General features: G+C 33.7%; 1 pseudogene; it reads left to right on the forward strand.

Annotated features, from left to right (window-relative positions):
* The first annotated feature begins 3,162 nt into the window (after positions 1–3,162).
* LOC132008668 (myocyte-specific enhancer factor 2A-like) lies at positions 3,163–5,943 on the forward strand (annotated as a pseudogene).
* The last annotated feature ends 579 nt before the right edge of the window (positions 5,944–6,522 follow it).

The following is a 6,522-nucleotide window of genomic DNA, read 5'->3' on the forward strand; positions in this document are numbered from 1 at the left end:
TTTTTTTTTTTTGATCCATTTAAAAAGCTTTCAGAATCTGTCCTTAGATAACTAATACTTAAGGTAAATATTAGCTAAGGATGTTGATTATTTAAAATCTGCATTTTATAATGAATGTTCAAGTATGCAGAAAGTACCTGACCGAATTGGCCCAAAATATAAGAAGAAGTGCCATTAAAATCATAATGTTGTTTACATCTATTGTGAGGAGTAGAAATGTTTGTTTTTTAAAGGTGTTTAGCTAATCCTCCAAAAATAAAATTTCTTTTATAGAAACGCACTGATGAAAATTATATGGGCATTCATTTTAGGATTTCATTTAAGTAATCTTTGTAGTTGGAATCATTAGACATGTTTAGAACACTGGTACAAAAGAACACCTAACAGGTTGTATCAAGTTAGCTTAAATTAATAACTTAATTATTTAAGAAAAGCAACTTCAGTCAACTTACATGATACATACCCGTGAAACTTGAAATTATTTTGGCACAACTGAACTTTCCCTGTGAGTTTGCCATAATGTCACTGAAAACTGTCAGTTGATGTACAATAGCAAAGTACTTTTTATGAAGTACTATTTACTTCAGAATGGACCATAATAATTATCTGTAATAGCCATAGACTGTGCACTGTGCTAGTACTCTTAAGGAATACACAACAACAGATTCCTCAAAATGGTAGCATTTCAGACTGTTTTCTTCGTTGACCAAGTGTTTTTATTGTGGCTGACCTGAAGCACGTGAAAAAATTGAAGCTAGCCTGTTTCTTATATGCCTCACCTAGGCTTGTTAATAGATGACAGCATTCCATGTGTTAGTACCTGTGACACAGGAGAGACTTTTACTATTAAGCTATGTGGTAATGATAAAGAAGACAGAAAAAGTCTTTTTATGGTAGTTGGGTCCTCACAACAACTCTTCGTGTTCTGGTGATAAGAAGACGCAAGTTGGGTATCCAGTAGAGGTACATGAGCTTGTTATCTCCAGAGCTGATAGAGCCTCTTGAATTCCCTCACAATGACAGGAACCCCATCTGAAGTGAAGGCTTGCAGAGCTGGAGATACCAGAACACTATTCTTTATGAGTGCAAGTAGGGTTAACCCTGTTGTTGTAGAATAAAACTTCTGTGTAATTACTTTAAAAGGCCTTATTCTTTTTCTTCAGTAATTTGAAAGGGCTTCAAAGAGGCACATAGTTGGTGGTCGCTATTAGTGAAAGCATGACTGAATTTCCTAGTCTTAAGATGTGTGAATATGATGGGAAAATATCTGGAGATTTCAGGCTAGAATAAGTCAACAAGTTCATGATGAAATCTGTGTAGGCACTTACTATATTTGTTTTGTTTCTAGGGCTGTGTAGGTTATAAGAGTTCATTGTGTTCCAATATTCTGAGTGTTAACGTCTTCATTGCTGATAGCAACTTGCAGAGCTTTGGCAAGCAGAACTTGCTACAGTGAGCGGGGGAGAATACATGTCTCCATCCCTTAGTTCTAAATAACAGGACCTTTTATGGCTAAGTACACATAAAAGTTCATGTGATTAGTTATATCCATAGAACGTAGAGCCATGGGGCCAGTGTTGGGGAAGTACAGGTAGTGTTTGCTCTATGCTTATGTTTAGTGATTGTGTTATGGTGGGGGTTTCAGAGACTATACGTGGGATTCCTAGTGCATGCTAAGTAATTGGAGAAGTTAACGTTATCAGCACTTAGGATTTTTTATGATTCTGTAAGCATGAAAAAAATCAAATTGACTAAAGTGATTTTAAAATAATTTGACTTCAGAGAAACTAAGAAAAAAATTTCCTATCTTAACCTGTTGTGTGTTTACATTCTTTCAGTGCTTATGAAATAAGCATTCATAATTGTAAATTATATTTTAAAGGATATCAAGATTACTATGAATTAATTAAGTGCATCTTAAATCTAATTTAAATAATCATTAAAGAATAAATTAGCAAACGTACTAATTTATTGATCAAACTTTGTTTCCCAATTAAATAAACTTCATTAGTTTACTTGGAAAATTTTAACTTCCCAAAACTTCACAGTGGTTGATTAGAAAATCAGCCAGTCTCAAAGCTATTTAAAATGTTGAACTCTGTAATTCTACTTTTAAAAAACACCCATTGGGGTTTTTAAAAATTTAGACATTCTGGAAATAAATTAGTATTCCACAGATTGTCAAGCCCTTGGTTCTAAAGCTACTCTTTTAAATATTGGACAAGTCATTTCATGGTGATTTTAGTGAAAAAAATTAAAAATCAGAAAACAAATTGTTCATTATATTTTTACCTCAAAATAAGAAGGAAAAGTGAACATATTGTCTAGGAGATACTTTCATAACACAAAGTTTTCCAGAAAGTCAGTTCAGCGGATTAGGTCAACCCTGAAGGAGCTCTGTAGGAAGAGGTAGCCAAGGGGGTAAAAGATACATGCTGTTTAACATATTATTACAAACTTTAAAAGTAAGTAGAAGGGGGAAAATTTCATTAGTGGGGTGTTTTTTTTGTTGTTTTATAGAACTTCAAAATAAATTTGTTGCAATCTTACACCAATAGATGTTCAGTGTCACTAATAAAGTCACTAATAATATGTATATTCTACATAGAAAAGAGTCATAGCTATCATATGTAAATAAGTATTTGAGTTTTTTGCCTCTAAGTTTTGTAGGAAAATGATAGTATTTAAGAACAAATTAGGAATGAGGTTACTGAGATAGGATGCTAATTCTTTCTGGTGGCTAGGATAAACTCAGGTGGAAAGCAGTTTCAGTAGATGAAGTTGCTGAAATGTTCATTTTGTAAAGGTACTATGATAGCTTCTCAGAGCATCATTTTGATACACTTCTGTGTCAGTTTGCACGCTCATTGGCCCTATCAGATGTGTTGATCAGGCTGTAATCAGATTCAGATTGTAAATGTCAGAGCCGTGAGTAATTTAGTATTCTCTAGGAAGTTTGGGAAGAAAGAATCCAAACAAATTAACATTCCTTTTTTTCTTAATGTGCACTGGGAGCATTAATTTTGCTTATACCTAAGGTTTACCTTATTTGGAGGATTAGAGTACATTTGTGATCATTTAAAAATCATTTCAGTGGCTCTTGTAATAATTCATTCAGTCTGTGCTCTCTTAATAAATTTTACAAAACTCATGGCAAGTTAGTATCATTTGTGTGTGAATTTTCCAATTGTATTTCAGACTTTAAGAAAGAAAGGCCTGAATGGTTGTGAGAGTCCTGATGCTGACGATTACTTTGAGCACAGTCCACTCTCGGAGGACAGATTCAGCAAACTAAATGAAGATAGTGATTTTATTTTCCCAAACGAGGCTCTGTAAGTACTTTTACTTTACCTCTACTTTTTATTTGTTGATCCTTTTTGTTAACTTCATTATATAGGCTCTGAACAAGAAGGAACACGGAGGGTGCGACAGCCCAGACCCTGATACTTCCTATGTGCTAACTCCACATACAGAAGAAAAATATAAAAAAATTAATGAGGAATTTGATAATATGATGCGGAATCATAAAATCACAGTGAGTACTAAAGTATGGTTTGTGCTTTTATCTTGTGCATGAAGATATTGGCTACGTATCCTGCTTATTTTCGCAGAGGGTGATGATACCAATAAGTAGAAGGGGAAGAAATTTCGTTAGGGTTTTTTTGTTGTTGTTTGTTTTACAGAACTTCAAAATAAATTTGTTGGAGTCTTATAATAATACATGTTCAGTGTCTTAAACAAGGAAGTGAAGAGAAGGCATCCTAATCTAAGTTCTACTTACTGTCTCCTATACATTTGGACAGGGCACATAAATCCCTCTCAGATGCCAATTTTTTCATCAGTAAAGTGAATGAGCTGGCTTACGTAATTTTTAAGGTCCCTTCTAGCTCTTAAATTTCCATGATCGTAAATATAAAGGGTTCATATAAGATTTCCCTTTCCCTCTCATGACTTAAAAAATATTACATGTACATTAATAGATCTTGAGACTATAAAATATAAAGTGATTAGATTTATTACAAAATTTGATGTTTCAGGATTATTTTTAATTATTTTGTATAGTTGCTGTAATAGTAGTAGCTTACTCTTTGGTTCTTTGTAAATGTCCGAAAACTATTTGGCAAAATACCTCCAAACTTTTCTTTTCTTTTATTGTAGGTATTGAGGAAGAGAGCCTTGGCTTGATACTAATTTAAGGAAGCAATGTTTTTAAACTGGTTGCAAATCAAATACTTGGTTTAAAATTTTCCTATGCTCATTCATCTATCCATCATGAAAACCAGTAGTTTTTTGAGTTATCCTTCTTTGATAGTTCTTCAAAGAGTTCTTATGGGGAGCTCATTGGCAAGAGCTGCTTAAAACAGCTATTTTGGATCTGATTTTCTAAAGCTGCATCTGTAGTGCAGGCTTCAGGGAACAAATTGGTTCTGATTCTGATATTTATCTTATTGTCAGAGTTAATTCTCTTAAAAACTATGCCTTGAAGTATACATCATGGATTATCTCTTCAAAGGAGTCCTTTACTATAAGAAGCTCATGAAAAATAGATTTAAGGAAGTATTTTTGTGCTAATACAGTTATTATTCTTTAAAAACATAAAATAAAATAAAATCCCTTCTGACCTCACATGGATGCTGGTGACTTTGTAGTAAATGTTAAACTGCAAAATATTGTGTAAATAAAATTGTTTTACCTTTGAAAAAAATTTTTTGTCATGTAGCCATTGTTTTATGTCAGTTAATGAATGATAATTTTCTTTCTGAAATAATCTATTGAATAGAGAACATAAACTATATTCTTCCAACTTTGAATTAACAGTGTTAGCACTCTTTGCAATCACTTTTAAAATATGGGGAGAAGAAAGCTTTCTTCTTTCTCTATAATGGAGATTTTATAAAGAGAACTGTTATTTTCATGGTTAACAAGTATATTGTATATGGTCTATGAAGGAAATACAAGAAGAAATGACAAATACTATTTTAAGGGGGTGTGGAATACTTAGGAGGGAAGTAAGATAGCATTTATAATTATAACTTAATCTTCATACAATTTAAACATAGGTTTTCAGCGGTAAATTTTATTGTTTAGATGGTTTCTTTGCATTTCATCACACTCAGATTGCATTGTGTTGTATATATGACTTGATTTTTTTTTTTTAAGTTTTGCCCATTAAGAATGTCAGTCAGTTAAACCAGGGCTGATTTATAATGTCCCACATTTGGTGTATTAAATTTATAATTTGTGTACATATTTTCTCCTTTTGTTAAATTTGTAATCTCTCAATAGAAATGTAATGTTACTAAACTGGTTTGGATTATTAAAGTGCTAATTTTATGCTTACTTGGTAACGATATATTTTGTAATGTCTAAATCTGACAACACTACTTTAATATAAGGTTCTGACATCTAATTTTCATTTCTAGGACCGTTTGATATATATATATATATATACACACACACACACACTTTATAGTAGTGTATATGTATTCATATATAAAACGGAAATTGAAAAGTTTATGTCAGACATACTCATGTTCAAATGTAATTCTGAAGAAGGCAACTTAAATCTACCAGTTGATTAGTAAGAAACTATCCCTGTCCTCAACTTTTAATAACTGTGGAGTTACCTTATCCAAATTAAAATTCGTAAGTTATTTATTTAATATCGATGAAAATGAAACTAACAGTTTTCTCTTACTTGTTCTTTATTTACAGCCTGGTTTGCCACCTCAAAACTTCTCAATGTCTGTCACAGTCCCTGTGACCAGCCCTAACGCTTTGTCCTACACTAACCCAGGGAGTTCACTTGTGTCGCCATCTTTGGCCGCCAGCTCAACATTAGCAGATTCAAGCATGCTGTCTCCACCTCAAGCCACGCTGCACAGAAATGTATCCCCTGGAGTCCCTCAGAGACCACCGAGTACCGGCAGTACAGGTGTGTAGTGGTCTCTCTTCTGCTGGTTCTTTAAGAAAAAGAATTGCTGACATAAGCAGTTTCTTATTTCGCTACCTTTAATTTTCTATGATGTGCGAGAGTCACTGCCACATAATTGATTCCATTTTAAGGAATATTTTTGAGGATTTACTGCGGCGCTGTGGCATCCTCTTGGGTACAGTGGACCCATACACAGAATCTGCCATCTATAACTTTCCTTTTCAGGGGAAACCATACTTTCACAGGCAGAAAATTTAATTAGGGTATCATGAGCAAAGACTTAAAGTTTGAGTGTGAGTCACTCATATCAAAAATAAGAGAGTATGGGGCGCCTGGGTGGCTCAGTGGGTTAAGCCGCTGCCTTCGGCTCAGGTCATGATCTCAGAGTCCTGGGATCGAGTCCCACATCGGGCTCTCTGCTCAGCAGAGAGCCTGCTTCTCTCTCTCTCTGCCTGACTCTCCATCTACTTGTGATTTCTCTCTGTCAAATAAATAAATAAAATCTTTAAAAAAAAAAAAATAAGAGAGTAGATGTACTTGACTGGAGTTAGAGTTCATGAATTCAGCAAAAATCAGCATTTATGACT

Source organism: Mustela nigripes, unplaced genomic scaffold (genome assembly GCF_022355385.1).
Source record: "Mustela nigripes isolate SB6536 unplaced genomic scaffold, MUSNIG.SB6536 HiC_scaffold_639, whole genome shotgun sequence".
NCBI classification, from domain to species: Eukaryota; Metazoa; Chordata; class Mammalia; order Carnivora; family Mustelidae; genus Mustela; species Mustela nigripes.